Here is a 16,393-nt window from a genome sequence, read left to right on the forward strand (position 1 = left end):
CTGCTCAACAATCTCACCCAAAAATACATCATCCATAAACAACTGAAAAAACTGTATTGGCAAAAAGTGTTCACAATCCACTGTACACCCTGCATCACCGCTAAAGGCAGGCAACACCGGCTGCACCATGTTTGGATCAACCCAAAGTCCAGCACTTCCAGTAGGAAGCCTAGCAGCCTCAGACTGCAATCCAGATGCCTCTTGCACCATCGGCACAGCAGTTTCCTCCTCTAAGACAGGCACTTCATCCGCACTGAGAGTTGCTTCATCCACACCAAGAGTACCTTCATCTGCACTGAGAGTACCTTCATCATCTGATGATTCCATGTTGAGAGAAAACTCACTGCCAGAATCTTCCCCTCCCTCCTCTCCTTCAGACGCACTGTCAGTCTCATAATCATGCTCAGAGGAAGATTCAAGAAGCATACCAACCACCTGTTGAGCAGTCATTCTACGGCTAGCCATATTGCTTACTAATAAAGGTAACTTGTCAAACAAGTCAACAACATCAAACACTTTGTAAAATAAGTAATAAACAAAAAGCACCTTTATCAAATACTCATATATACTCCAAAACAATACCACTCACTTGCCAGAGGCAGCTAAACTACTCACCACCACCTACTCTGTACAGACACAGTATGGATCAACAATATCCCACTAAAAAAGAAAGAGAAAAGCAATTACACATAAGACTATGCAAAACACATTGCAAAGAATTTCATGCTCAAACCACTAACTAAATATGCCGCCATTATGACATCACCTACAAAAAAATTCATTCAAACATTACAATATTACTCATTTGGAGTAAATACAACAAAAAACAATTCTTACCAAAACAATGCAACTACACAAAACTGCAGAACAAACACTGTCGAAACCGGAAACAGGAATCAAAAGCTTCAGACTAGAATAAAAAGGAGAAAAAAACTTTAATGTCACATATGCATATAATGCTCTAGACCATCACGTACTGCGCAAAATGTATTGCTTGAACCTCCCACTTTCCAGAAGGAAAGATCGATGGCCCAATCCTTTACAAGCAACGCGGCGAGAATCTGGAACTCAGCTCCGGACCACCCCCTCCCTCTTCCCAGTCCTTCAAAACTGACCTCAAAGTTTTCCTCCTGCAAAGACACTTCCAAACTTAATTCACACCCTCTATTTTGTCTGAAGGAAGTCTTTACATTATAGGAAATTCTGTTCTCCATGCCCATAGAAGTGCCTTCCCAGTGTGTTCCTGTGTTTTGAGTGTCTGCCATTTATTGCACTTTTATACCTCTACTTGTACTTTGTACTCTTTTGTAACTTGCAGACATGTCACTTTTCCTCTTGTAACGTATTGTTTGCTACCTCTTGTATTTTGTTTGCTTTTGATACATGCACAATTACCACCATTGCCTCATGTAATGTAACGTTTGCTCTTGTTTTCAGAGTGTCTGCCATTTATTGCAGTATTTTACCTCTACCTGCATTTTGTACTGTTTTGTAACATGCAGACATCAATTTTTCCTCTTGTAACGTATCGTCTGCTACCTCTTTGATTTTGTTTGCACTTTAAAATATTTAAAAAATAATGCGGCCATAAGGGGAGCGACCCTTGCCTAAAGAACGGAAAAAAAACCTGGCGCTGGTGGCCATTCCTGCTGCACGATCGTGCAGCAGGAATGCATAAAAGTGACATTGGGGGCAGAGGTGTAGCTAGAGCTTGTGGCGCCCGGGGCTATCTCTCAGATTGCCGCCCCTGGGGAGGGGGTGTTGCTGGGGAAAAAAGACAGCTACCACTTGAAAGAGGTCTGAGAGACAAGTAGTATCGCCACTAATAGTTACCTCGATCATGCAAGTTACATGCACATACATGACACGGTCCAAGGCTACACAGTTGAATACACCGGTGACTGGCAGTACAAAAGAGAACACACAGACTGCATGATCTATCTGGGGACTCAGAAAAACCACATGTGACATCCATGAGAGAGCTGCGTGAATAATTACCTGGTAATCCCCTCAGCACAATGCAAACATGCACATACATGACACTGTTCAGGGATCTATCATCTACAGCTGACATTAAATGACCATTCATCATGGTCCCCCCATTAAAGCAGTGCACTTTGTGATCTGCATGGTACATGTTCTTTGCAGCAGGCACATTAACCCTCTGTGCTACCTTTCCAGGAGTCAACCCTTCCACTACACAAAACTCCATCTCTCTCTAGGAAGAACATTAATCACCAAAGTTATCATGACATTTTAATTGTTTCTGAAAATTGCTGGAGGCCAGGAAGGAGGCAGCAAGTTTTTTTCAAACCATAATATACTTGCAAACACTACGCACCCACCCGAAATAGGTACCCAGTGAGGTCACACCGTTCGCATCGCCCTAACCTGCTCAAGGTTCATGTGACCTCAGTGACAGAGTCACAGCAACTGGATCACTGTTGCTCTAGGGTGTGCTGCTTCGTAGGCCTGCCCGCAAGACTGGAGATGAACTTCAGTATGGATTGTGGTGGACAGGCCTTCAAGGTTAACCCACAATTGACACCACTAGGGTAAACCTGCTAGTGCTAAGACATCAAGCCTTCTAAGGTCTAGTGGGGCCTTCTACGGTCTAGCATGGGAATGTGCTCCCTCAGTACAGTGGTGTGGTGGACTGGTCATGAATGCTGAACCCGGTTCCCCAGTTCCAAATTCGACAGCTCTGGCCATAGTGCCACATCCCCACTGAATACCATACTTGCCCACTGAGAGAAACTCACACTGCCTTCAGCTATAACCTAATTGTGCCCGCTATAAACACTTGGATGTGGCTCAATTCAAATTATGCACTTGATAAGAGTAATATGCTGCCTAAAAAAAAAAAAGCAACCACTCATAGGGAATGCAAAGCATGTGAAATGTAAGCAGAAACAACATGGTTACCTTAACGATCTCTCACTCACTATTCAGAAATCAGCGAGTGGTTTCACCTGAAAAGTTATGGACATGACTAGAGGGCCCTGAAGGGAACCGTTTCACTGTCCATTGCTTACATCCTTACAAAACGTCAGCAGTATGATATAAAAAGACCACATCCATAAACACAGAGCCATGGTACACATTGTGTTTTCCAATCCACCCATCAACCAGGTATTGCAGTACCTCCAGGAATGGTACACTCTTCCAACCTGGGAACAACAATGCTGTTCAAAGAAAGACGAGAAAACGAAAGTAGCACTTCACTGGCAAACTCTGTAAAGTGATGCTGGTGTATTTGGATGTAAATAAAACCAATCTGGCCCCTTTGCAACCCCTCTGTCTTGCTTTATTTAGTTAGGTATTTAATTCTCATATAATAAATTCTATTTCTCTCCATCCTGCTGCACTTTGGAATAGAACATTTCAGAAGAAGGGCATTTCTCGGCAGAGCGTTTTTCTTTTTTGGATCCATTTCACAGGGAAGCAACTACAAAAACACACGAACGAAGCCGAGCCTCGTGGCATGCCTTCGACCTCCCCCAACATAGTGCCCCCACCCTAACCAAACCCACCGATCGCCAAAATCCCCTCTCCCCAGCCCCAAAACTCACCTTCACTCTCCGATGCGCAGGAAGCAAATGGCTTCCTGCGCCTCGGAGAACAAAGGGGAAACCGTCATTGATGACGCGGGGTGGGGGGCGGGGGGAGGCAGGGGAAGGTCTTTCCCTGCCTTCCCAGTAAAAAAAAAAAATATCGACCACTCACGGGGGGAGCGCCAGCGCTTGCCCCGTGGGTGGGTGTCATGACGAGCTGGACTCGTCATGGGCACAGCGCGACTGTGCTCCATGACGAGTCCAGCTCGTCATGGGCACAGAACGGGTTAAAAGTAGGACATACTTTTTACCTGTCCTGGCAATTTAAAGTCTGCAAAGTCATTTTTCACTGTGGCAAAGCTGGCTCTCCCATAGATGAGCAAGGGTTACCTTATACAACCTTGTAATGCATAATACCAGTTTGGGAATAGCTAGGGCCATGATGATACAACTCAAATTAATAGGGATTTAAATCCAAATCCAATAGTAAAGTCACATTTTAAATTACTATTTTGAAAAAAACACTTTTAGAATGTTGTCAGTTTCCTGCCTAAAAACTCTGGTAGCCTTTTCAAAGTTAATCTTGAACTGCCATCTTGCCACCTGCTGGGTGGTGTGAATGGCTCCTAGCAAAGGGCATAGAATGGCCTTGGCTGGGAGGAGGTGTGACCTCCTCCTGACAGGATGGCCAGTGGATGTGTCCATGAACTACACATGCTTCAAAGATGTATCCCCTGTCACAGGTGATGTAACTCACACCTAGGCCTGCTCCTACCACTTTCCAAGTAGCCAGAGTGGCCTCAATCTCAGTGGAGAAAACCAGTTCTAGAATGGGTTTGTTGGTGAGTTCCTCATTCCCCTAGGCACACCTCTGGGGTATTCCCCTAGACACACCTCTGAGGTGTGCTCAAAGCTTTGACCAGGGGAAGAAAGATTCTGCCATACTTCATTTTTGGCACAGCTGGGCACTGTGGGAGTGTTAAGGGCCAAATTCTGTGGAAACGATGTCAAAGTGGGTAGGGAAGCCAATGTTAAAGTGGGTAGGGTTGATGCTGGGAACCTTTTCTGTATTGGCCAGGGAGGTACTCTCACCCACAACCTACTGCCTAGTATAAATGTGACACTCCTCGGTACGTTCCCAAGTCCTGTGTGAAGACAAAAGAAGGACTGCACTTGCTCGTGAACCTGTGGAGAGAAATCTCAAAATCTAGACCTCCTTCTCACATGTACCCAGGACTGAAGAGTGGACTCCAAGGGCTAGAAGGCCAGCCTCCTCTTAAGCTCCATGAACATAAATGATGCAATAAGCCCAGGACTCTACTGAGCCCAGCTGACCAGTTCCAACTGAATTTGCCCTGGGATCCTCCGGTGGCTTGTGGGAGATTGAGTCCTAAACCTCAAGTGGCACCGCAAGTGGTGCCGAAAATTTCCTAGACCCTTGGCTGGTGATATAGTGTACTCTTTCTCCCTCCAAAATTGCAAGACTGGTCACTCTGAAACTCTTTCTGAACTTTTCACAAAAAGAACCAGAGGCTACCACTGGACTGACATTGAGCCACAGACGCCGACATTGAACTACCTGTCAGATTCAACCTGCTGATTTGCTCTGCAAAAAGGATTCTAACTTCCTGAAAAGTACCCAACATAGAAAACGTCACCAGGACCACTGCAGTGCAGCACCCCACTGACTAGGACATCTTCCTTAGCCTGGTCTTCAGACTTCACCTGCTCTAAGAATTCCTTCCTTTGATGTTAAGAGTCTTGAACTTCCTGCCAATGTCAAGGCCCCCACTGGAGTCCTGCACTGCAACTGGCTGCTATGATGAGTCCCCCTTCAGATCCAGCTGACCTGACAATGACCTCTTTGATGAGGATTTTCTATAGGAAAAAGACTGATTTAGAGGGTAAAATTTACACCGGGCTGAACTTCGTCTCTAAATCCTACCTTTACTTTTGACTTTGACACAGTCTAGTGTGACAAGATACCTATAGTTGACGCTTTGTCCTTTTTGGTGTTAGAAACATATGGAACTGTGAAAAATCATATTTGCGGTTCTCTAGATCAGATTTTTAATTAGAGCCTTGACAGCGCTTACGATGTGTGGAAGATCTGTTGTATGTACTTTGTGGGATCTAGAGATCACCTCTAGGACGTGTCTGCTTACGCCTTTGCTTAGGGACTTTTTTTTTCAGTTCAACTGGCTGTATTTAACTTTCTTGATAGAAAACGACCAGTAGAGGTCAGTAAAATACCAGAATTGCTTTCTGCTTGTTCAACTGCCTCTAATTAACTGTCTTGATGGAAAACGACCATTAGAGGTCAGCAAAATACCAGAATTGCTTTCTACTTAGAGACTTTTTTTTACATTTTTATTTCAACTGCCTCTATTTAACTTTCTAGATAGAAAATGACCAGCAGAGATCAGTAAAATACCATAATCACTTTAGCATTCCTTAGATCCCAGGCCATAGAAACTTGTATTCAACGAGCACCCGCAGACAATAAATTTTTTTTCAAATGACCACCAAATGGGCTGATTTTAGATTAAAAACAGAGTTTTGGCAATACAATTTCCTGCTGAGAGGCAGTATTTCTCTCCATGTGTTTCCAGAGTTGGCGTGTTCTGCAGTTTGGCGCTTACTTTCCCTCCTTGCTAAAGAACAGTAGATGTTCCAACACCCAGGCTAATGTGCTGCATAGATTGTTACGTATAAGGTCTCAAAGGCAAGACCGATTGCATTGTAAATGGGAGTGGAATTTTTATTGTGTTGGGATGTCTACTTTTTGGCTTTTCTGGTAATGATAAATGCTTTATCCATTTTTCCTAAGAGGTTAAGCCTGTCTGCGCTGTGCTACAGCTACCAAGAGTGGGCTAAGGTTTAAATTATTGTCACTTAACATGACCTAAAAAGGAATAGTGCTATTAATACTGGAAGAGGGCTAGCGTCCACATCAACTAAAAAAAAGATCCATTTCTCACAGATAACAACCAGCCTTAGAAGCTGCAAGATTTTCCCGTTGTGGTGATGACCAGAAAATGCTTATTAAACTAAAGGCCAAATTTAAAGTTTGGTAGATGGCTACTCCATGAAAACATGACAGATATTCCATCCACTTATTACAAGTGCATTCTGTTCTAGTGCATTTTAATAAGGGTGACAGGACAGCACACATTTGGCACTGGATACCCATCCACTAAAATCTAAATTAGGCCCGCACGGGATACCCATCCACTAAAATCTAAATTAGGCACAAGTTAGCAAAATAGATCTATCTAACTATGACTATTTGGCAACGTTTGCTGTAGTCTTATACTATTGCGTGTCTTTTTGTTACTGATTTAAGGTTACTCGCACTCTATTTTATATAACCTTTTTATTTTTATTTTGCAATAGGAACAAAATGAATACACATTGTCCAGTGAGCGAGCAGCGAGAAACCAACAGTAGCAGTGTACATTCTTTTTTTTATAACCTTTATTTTTATTTTGCAATTAGAACACAATGAGTGCACATTGTCCAGTGAGCGGGCAGTGAGGAACCGACAGTAGCAGTGTACACAATAGAGAAAAAGACAACAAGGCAGCCGACTTCCAATCATACATAGTTTCAGAACTAGAGTACTGGGGATGATTCCCTTGGGGGATGCCCCTTTAATCGTGTTCCGACCCACTGCTGGCCGTCTCTGAGTCATTCTGTTTGCGCTCAACCCCTTTTGTTGTTAGGAGGTCCCTACAAAGCTCTCTCCATGTCTTGAGATCCTCAGCCAGCTTCTTGTCTCTCCTACAAGCCTTCATGTGTACTTCCTCAGCAATCGACCACTCTCGCGTGTCTCTCCACCAATCAGTCATCAAAGTACTGTAAATGTAAAATGTAAATTGATACTTGTATAGCGCACTACTCACCCGCAAGGGTCTCAAGGCGCTTGTACGAATACCGCTGTGGAACCCATCCTGGCTTTCCCTGTGAGGCGTCCACTCCTGGGCACCCCCAAGGTGGAGGCCAGGCATCCTTAGCATTCTCTTGGAGGGAAAGAACCAATACCTCAGCTCTTGGCTCATTTTCTTGAAAATTAGTGGGATAATCCCTACCAGCTAAGTTATATTTATGGTATAAATGTTACATTTGCTTTTTTTTAAATATATGCATAAAAATATTTAAAATTATTTTAATCTTAACATTATTAATAAACTGTATGACAGATACCGTTGTTTTATAAATGTTATGGTGTTGCACGAGGCGTTTAACAGATGTTTTAGATACTGTGACAACCGGACATCCATGCACACTCTTATTGCTCGCACCCACCCTGTTCAACCCATTTATGGCAGATCTATCTCCGGAACTCAATATCAAAAAATCCCAGGCACCCAGGCTAGGGGGCAAAACTCAGTGCAACCTCCTGTACGCCGACGATGTGATACTGCTCAGCCACACAGCAGTCGGCATGCAACATCTTCTTAACAAAATGCAGGATTATGCCACAGAGAGCAACTTGACAATCAAACTCTGGAAAACAAGGACTATGTCCATCAATAACAAGATGAAACGGGCAAGGTCCTGGCACCTGAGCAGCACACAAATATAACCACCGGTAGATTACAAATATATAGCTGTCAACATAGATAAAAAAAAATCCTTCACAAAACAAAAGAAGAAATCAGAAGGATATGGTGGGTGCAAGCAAGAACTTTGAAAAATCTTACATCAAAACTAACCTGGCCGACATTAAGTCCCCTTCTGAAAGTAGCACAGTCCAAAATTCTACACACTATAACAGCGAATCAATGCGAGGCAGAGATGCCAAACTATTGGACAGAATTCTGGTCAAAGCATACAGAATTATGGGGCATATTTACAAGGAGGCGATAATAAATTATCGCCGCTTTAGCGGCCGTTTTCGGGCAAAAAGCGGCGATAATTTTATCGCCTAATTAGCAAGGTCACACTAACGCGTGAAACCTTGCTTTAGCATGGGGATTCCTAACGCCCAGCTTTGCATCTCTAATGAGATGCAAAGTGGGCGTTCCTGACCTGACATGATAGGAGAAATGTCGCTAAGCGACATTTCTCCTATCATCAAGCCCCACGCTATGAAGCATAGCGGCAGGAAAAGTAGCGATAACTCCTGTTATCACTACTTTCCTTACGCCTGCTTCAGGACTGACTTAGCAATGATATCCTATGGAAGGTGGATATCATGGCTAAATTTGTGAGTCCCTATCAACAAGCTAACGTGAGATTATCGCTGGGTTTCCAGCGATAATCTCACGTTAGGCAGTTAGCGTGAGGATTTTTATCGCTTTTGAGATAAGCGTTGCTAATAGCATGCTATCTCAGCGATAAAAATCCACGCTAGCCGGCGATAATTATCCTAGCGCTAAGTGCACTTAGCGATAATTATCGCCGGTTGTTGTTGATATGCCCCCTAGTTCTGCCTCCCTAACTACACTTCCCCAATGCAGCTAAGGCTGGAGTTTGGCCTATTGAAGCAATCCTTGGCCAGGCATGGTGCTTACATCATCTGCTGGAACAAGGTCAGATCATCTGCCCCAAACACTCTACACCAGCTCTTATGGGAAGACATCAAGCAGAGGGACACATCCCCTTAAAGAAGCTATCCACGTGTCTACAGATTTACAGCACTAACCTGCACCAACTTTGGTGGAATACTCCGGTGAAATTTGAAGTAAGCATGTACCATGAACTGCATTGACCAGAATGCTAAGGGGCGAACTGTGCTGGGAGGTGAAGCAGTGTGCTCCCACCCCTTCCTGTTTGAAAAGGCTCCCTTGAGCCATTGAGCTGCCAAGCTTGTGGAGATGCACCTGTGCGCCTGTGAGAGGTACTAAGACCTGAAAAGATTGTGGCAGCCTGCTCAGCAACCCCAAATAAAATTTGTTTTTATCTGTACTGCTGATGGATGATATCCAGAAACACGTTGCTACAGATTTACAGCACTAACTTGCACCTACTTTGGTGGAATACTCCAGTGAAATTTGAAGTAAGCATGTACCATTGTGAGAAGTTGGCCTGGCATATGCTGGTCCCTAGTTATAGTGGCCACCTTGTACCAGTCTAATTCGACTCTTATGATAGATAGGTTTAAGACAACCTTTTAAAGAAAGCTATCCTAGTGGTAGCTGTGGAGAGCAGCCTTCAGGCTAAGTCTCAGAGGAATGTAAAGCAGCTTGTTTTACCTTATAATCTCTTGAATTACCAAATGAAAGGACACCACACAGGTATATATATATCAAACATATATGTATTTATTTCTAGACACATTCTACTAATCTCTTTATGAGATTAGAAGTCAGGAACACATTCAAATATCAACGTTTCACAATAAGTTAAGCACAAATATGGCTAGGGCCCTAGGGGCGTACCAGACCATATACTAAAAAAGAGGTTTAGGAAAGTCGACTTTCAGAATGACAAGGCCCAGGGCCTGTAGAATCGCTGGGGCTTCACTACTGCAGTGAAAGCAGGTAAGTAACAGACCCACGGGAGAGGCATGCAGTGTGTGAACACAGCCGCGGGTTCCCTATTGATTATAATGGCGCAAGTCGCGGTTTGATTTTTAAAGTTTTAGGGTACTTTGAGGAAGTCTACAAGCAAGCCACTTACAAGGTAAGTAATTCGAGGGCCAACACACACTAGGGCACCGGAGTGCAGGAGTTACCTCACCCAGGGAAGCCGGGTGCATAGGTGTCTTTTGGTGTTGGGTCGCGTCGCTGTTTTCTATGGAGACCAAAGAAGACTTGCTGCTTGCGGCGAGTGAAGAAGTGTCCGGTGGAATCCAAGGCTGGATTCTAGATGCAGATGACCTGAAAATTGAAGGGACAGTGTTCATAATCACTTGCCAGTGACCCGGGGCCAGGAAGATGGATGCCCACGGATGTCGGGTGATTTCAGGTGATCAAGGGTGTTTTGACTCTTCACTCACGAGGTCCAGGAAGGATCGACGATAACCAGCAGCTGAATTCGGAGTGTCCCACAATGTCTGAAGCTTACTGAGCTGTTGGCAACTGGATTGGAACCAAGAAGCCTTGGCAACAGTAAGTCTCGTGGAAATCAAAGAAGGTCAGCGTTGCAGACCAGCAAGGTCTGAAGGACTCACCCAGCGAGGGTAAGTGAGGGCAGGCCTGGAGCAACCAGAGGAGCCCTTTGAGTTGATAAGAAAGTCTTCGGGCGACCCACAAGCCAACAGGCAAGGGATTGTGAAGAAGCCTCTTGAGGAAATGCTTCACAGGAGCCCACGGTCACTCGGGATGGGGTAGGCCTCTGATTTTCACTGCACAACCTGCTGGAGGCTTGGGCCACAAATGTTTTAAAGCACAAGTTCGTAGAACATCGTGAAGGGGTTGCACTGAACAATAGTGCACTATTCCCTGGTATTGCAGTTCCTCATCACTCGTGGGGTCCACTCACCTCAGGTTTGCTGGGGACTCACAATGGCCGTCGAGAAGTCAGGAAATCTACTTCTGGGGCTGCAGGGCCTTTGAACTCTAGCGGGAGCGAGAAAGTTTGCTACCATTGATTAGAGTTTCTGGTGCCTGCCAAGCAGGGGAGTCACTCCTTGACTCCAAGGGAGATTCTTCTGTCTTCCAAAGGTAGTGGAACATCGAAGGGCCAGGATTCCTCTTTGTAGAGCCTCGTACAGGGTTATCTGCTTTGCAATGGCAAAGTTTGCTATCTTATACTGAAAATAAGGGCTTGACTAGCTCTAGGACCACTCCTCTGGGAGGGTCAGGGTAGGGGGTGGTTACACCCACTTCCCTTTGTCCAGTTTTGAGCCATAGCAGGGACAGGTAGCCCCTGAACCGGTTTGAGCTGGCATATGCACAGAGGAGCCTACTGCTCCCCCAGTGCAGGACTTCAAAGCACTCTAGAAGTGCACCCACCCAGCCCCAATACACTAAATCCTGTCTGGAAGGTGGTGACACCTCCCTGTGACAGGATGCCTATTGTTGGGCCTCCTCCACTGTGAGTTTCAGTCAGCAGCAGGTGGGCAGCCCAGTGTCTGTGCTGGTGGCATCCTTTTTGTGATGCCAAAGCTCTTTCAGATTTCTACCGTGTTACCACAGTAGGTACATGTCATCCCCTCTAGAAGGGTGGGATCATACACCCACACCAGCTACTGGTGTGGGGGTATGATTCCAAGTTGTTTGACACCAAACACGACATGTTTTGATGCAGTCATTCCAAAGTTAGCATTTACCGTTGGGTTATAATGCACTTAAGAGTATATGGTTTAACCACATCCACAAACAGCTACAGAGAATAGACTCAGCCAACTGCAGAGGGGTCCTGTTCATGCAGAGGCACCCCCTCAGATAGTAAACCAAGCACCCTGCCCTCAGGATTTATAGTATAGCACAAAATGGTCCCAGCACAACATGAACAATACAAAACAAACATTAATAAATAAACAAAAATTCAGAAAGAGAGTTCTAGTGTTATTTAATCACACTTAACGTCACATTTCATGTATTCAATTTACACTTTCTGCAAAAACCATTTCAAGGGACAGATTAGATGTGCCCAAAATGAGAGAACGGTGGGAAAAGAAGGGTCAGTGAATTAGTGTGAAATTAAGGGACATGTGAAGAGGACAATATATACTTTCATTGACAATCAAATTGATAGGCATGATTCTTTCAACGCCAACTATTTTACATGAATCTAATCTCAAGATATGATATAATGTACATATATGCTGCCATGTAGAATGAGAATCACAGTGCAACATGCACTGTTGATGTTACTGGCAGTTAGGTTGTGTCGACGTTTCGACCCCTTGGTTCGTGTAGGTTTTCTTTGAGACCTGACAAAATGGGGTCTTCCTCAGGACAAGGGTGAAAGGTGGAAAGGTGGAAAGGAGGAAGGGCACCGTTACTGCCAAGGTTGGCAGGTTTCTGACTCGCGTGATGTCGTCAAAGAAAGGGGGTCCAGGGCCTCCCAGCGGTACAGTGAAGAGAGTGATGGCCACTTTGCCAAAGGGAAAACCAATCCCCTATTATTCGAAGGAGGCAGTTCAAAAATCTGCCTGTACACAGCCGTGGGTAGATATACGTAGGCTGGGGCGCAACAAGGGGTGACGTTTCGACCCCTTGGTTCGTGTAGGTTTTCTTTCAGAGCTGACAAAATGGGGTCTTCCTCAGGACAAGGGTGAAAGGTGGAAAGGAGGAAGGGCACCTAAAAAGTTAATATAGAGAGTAAAATATGTCAGATCTATAATTGAGGTCCTGACGTTTAAGAGAACAAAAATAAATTTACGTTTAAAAATTACCGTTACTGCCAAGGTTGGCAGGTTTCTGAGACGCGTGATGTCGTCAAAGAAAGGGGGTCCAGGGCCTCCCAGCGGTACAGTGAAGAGAGTGATGGCCACCTAAAGAAATGAGGTGCTAATTAGTAAAGGCCTCTTAACGGATTGAGGTCCCAATATAGAACAAAGATTGGCATCTGACTTACTTTGCCAAAGGGGAAACCAATTCCCTATTATTCGAAGGAGGCAGTTCAAAAATCTGCCTGTACACAGCCGTGGGTAGATATACGTAGGCTGGGGCGCAACAAGGGGTATCGCATCCGCTTGGTCACCATAGAGAAATGAATCTAAAATGTAACAAAGAGGAGAAATAAAAACAGTGCTACGGACCTAGTAGCCAATTCTATGGTAAACGACAAAAAAGGACTTAATCGTGCCGTCTAAGGAGGCAATTAATGGTAGTGCAGGGGAGGCTACCCAGGGTGTTATCAAACTCTAAAGCAGCCGCTTCCCATCCTAAGAATGGGAATACCTAGCTGCCTAGAAGGGTGGGAACGCTAAACCCTTTGTGATTCCCAAGTTGAGGCTGTGTGTGTGTTTAAAAAGCGAGCCGAATGAAAAAGTATGGCGCTGCAACACAAAACGCTGCTAGAGAGATCGTAACATCGTTAGGTAAACCATTGTCTAACATAGCATACAGTCGGCACGATTAAGTCCTTTTTTGTCGTTTACCATAGAATTGGCTATTTCTCTATGGTGACCAAGTGGATGCGATACCCCTTGTTGCGCCCCAGCCTACGTATATCTACCTATGGCTGTGTACAGGCAGATTTTTGAACTGCCTCCTTCGAATAATAGGGGATTGGTTTCCCCTTTGGCAAAGTAAGTCAGATGCCAATCTTTGTTCTATATTTGGACCTCAATCCGTTAAGAGGCCTTTACTAATTAGCACCTCATTTCTTTAGGTGGCCATCACTCTCTTCACTGTACCGTTGGGAGGCCCTGGACCCCCTTTCTTTGACGACATCACGTGTCTCAGAAACCTGCCAACCTTGGCTGTAACGGTAATTTTTAAACGTAAATTTATTTTTGTTCTCTTAAACGTCAGGACCTCAATTATAGATCTGACATATTTTACTCTCTATATTAACTTTTTAGGTGCCCTTCCTCCTTTCCACCTTTCACCCTTGTCCTGAGGAAGACCCCATTTTGTCAGGTCTCAAAGAAAACCTACACGAACCAAGGGGTCGAAACGTCACCCCTTGTTGCGCCCCAGCCTACGTATATCTACCCACGGCTGTGTACAGGCAGATTTTTGAACTGCCTCCTTCGAATAATAAGGGATTGGTTTCCCCTTTGGCAAAGTGGCCATCACTCTCTTCACTGTACCGCTGGGAGGCCCTGGAACCCCTTTCTTTGATGACATCACGCGTCTCAGAAACCTGCCAACCTTGGCAGTAACGGTGCCCTTCCTCCTTTCCACCTTTCACCCTTGTCCTGAGGAAGACCCCATTTTGTCAGGTCTCAAAGAAAACCTACACGAACCAAGGGGTCGAAACGTCGACACAACCTAACTGCCAGTAACATCAACAGTGCATGTTGCACTGTGATTCTCATTGTACATGGCAGCATATATGTACATTATATCATATCTTGAGATTAGATTCATGTAAAATAGTTGGCGTTGAAAGAAACATGCCTATCAATTTGATTGTCAATGAAAGTATATATTGTCCTCTTCACATGTCCCTTAATTTCACACTAATTCACTGACCCTTCTTTTCCCACCGTTCTCTCATTTTGGGCACATCTAATCTGTCCCGTGAAATGTTTTTTGCAGAAAGTGTAAATTGAATACATGAAATGTGACGTTCAGTGTGATTAAATAACACTAGAACTCTCTTTCTGAATTTTTGTTTATTTATTAATGTTTGTTTTGTATTGTTCATGTTGTGCTGGGACCATTTTGTGCTATACTGTCCTACACCCAGGTCCCAGTGATTTTGGGTATACCCTTCATATAACTACCTCAGGATTTATAGGGCCTGCCATAGGGGTGGCTGATAGGTTTATATGTGTGTGTATGGTGAGATATAGAAACCTAAACCTCTGTGAGGAGTGCTAACACTACCTCACCCAGGCTGCAGTAGCAGGCCTGTGGTGTCAGATTGAGTCTGCTTCCCAGGGGTGGCATAATACATGCTGCAGCCCCTGGTAGGCCCGTGAAGTACCTATCCCCTTGGTACCTAGGGTACCATATACTAGGGGGTCATAAGGTACCACAGTATCCAATCACTAGTGCATCTAGTATGCACTCAAAGTTGTTTAGAGAGAACAGAGAGAATGGGGCCCTGATTAGCAGGGACCCAGCCTGACTATAGCCAGAAACCAGTGTATACATCAGAAAAAAAAGTGGGGGCAACATAAGTGCAGATCCTACTCTCCTACAACCATGAACTGCATTGACCAGAATGCTAAGGGGCGAACTGTGCTGGCAGGTGAAGCAGTGTGCTCCCACCCCTTCACATTTGTATAGCCGTCACCAGTTTCGCCAGAAGCGCCTTGCTGCTCAAAGCAGCGACTGAAAACATACCCGATCATCAGGCCTAATCTTGGTCAAGGAGTCAAGTTTTTAGTTCTTTTTTAATTTTAAGGCAACGTACTAACTGGGCCATGTGAATTTTAAGTGGTAAGGAATTATAAAGCTTCACTGTCAGTGCTGTGAATTACCTGCCTCCATGCCAAACGTTAGCAAATCTAGGACCACGCATAAACCAGAGGTTATTCGATCTCAAAGATCTCTCTTGTTGGTACAGGCCAAGTCTGTTTCTCAAAAAGAGAGGACCTTTGCCTTTAAGGCTCTAAAAGCCAGGGTGAGCGCATTACCTTTGATCCATTTAACCACCAGGAGCCATTGTAGCGGCTTTAAGTGGGGTGAAATTTATTTGCAAAAGTGACCCACCAGATCGTCCTGGCAGCTGCATTCTGAACGATCTGGAGTCTGCGGGTCAGAAAGGTGGGCGGACCCAGATAGAAGCCATTGGCATAGTCAAGATGTGAAGTCACAAATGCTTGGTCCAGAATTTTGCAGGGCTCCTTTCTGATGGGGTGTAGCAGCTTCCTGACAGATCTAGGTTTCAGAAAGCAGATCGAGGAGATCTGTTTGATTTGGGTCATGAAGGAGAGGTCGGATTGAAACAGGATACCCAAAATCCCTCATCAATGAAGAAGGTGACAGGGGCAGGTTAAGTTCTGCAGGCCACCAGAGGTTTGCATGGGGCATTCTGTCTGCAACACAATTAGAATATCTGCAATAAGTATGAATGTTCAGACACAGTTGAGGATTACACAATTCTTGTAATATAATCTCATATTTGGATGGTCAAAAAGTGTCTGTTCCATAAATATTGTGTCTTGAATAGAGTTCACAAAAATAATGTTCAACTAGGATCAGATTTAAAATCTTATTGGCTACTAAAAATATTATGAAAGGCATTTTAATGGCCTGCAGTAGTTCACCTGTGTCTGAATTGACTTTACTGACCTTGAGATGGCTAAATCCTTTTAATGT

At 44.5% G+C, this 16,393-nt stretch overlaps 1 protein-coding gene across 2 annotated transcripts in view; it reads left to right on the forward strand.

The window, feature by feature from the left end:
* LOC146809654 (uncharacterized) overlaps positions 1 to 16,393 on the forward strand; it is a 974,089-nt gene that overhangs the window by 302,064 nt on the left and 655,632 nt on the right. The gene's annotated exons all lie outside the window — the stretch shown is intronic.

The sequence above is a fragment of the Triturus cristatus genome, chromosome 7 (genome assembly GCF_964204655.1).
Source record: "Triturus cristatus chromosome 7, aTriCri1.1, whole genome shotgun sequence".
In the NCBI taxonomy this organism is placed as follows: domain Eukaryota; kingdom Metazoa; phylum Chordata; class Amphibia; order Caudata; family Salamandridae; genus Triturus; species Triturus cristatus.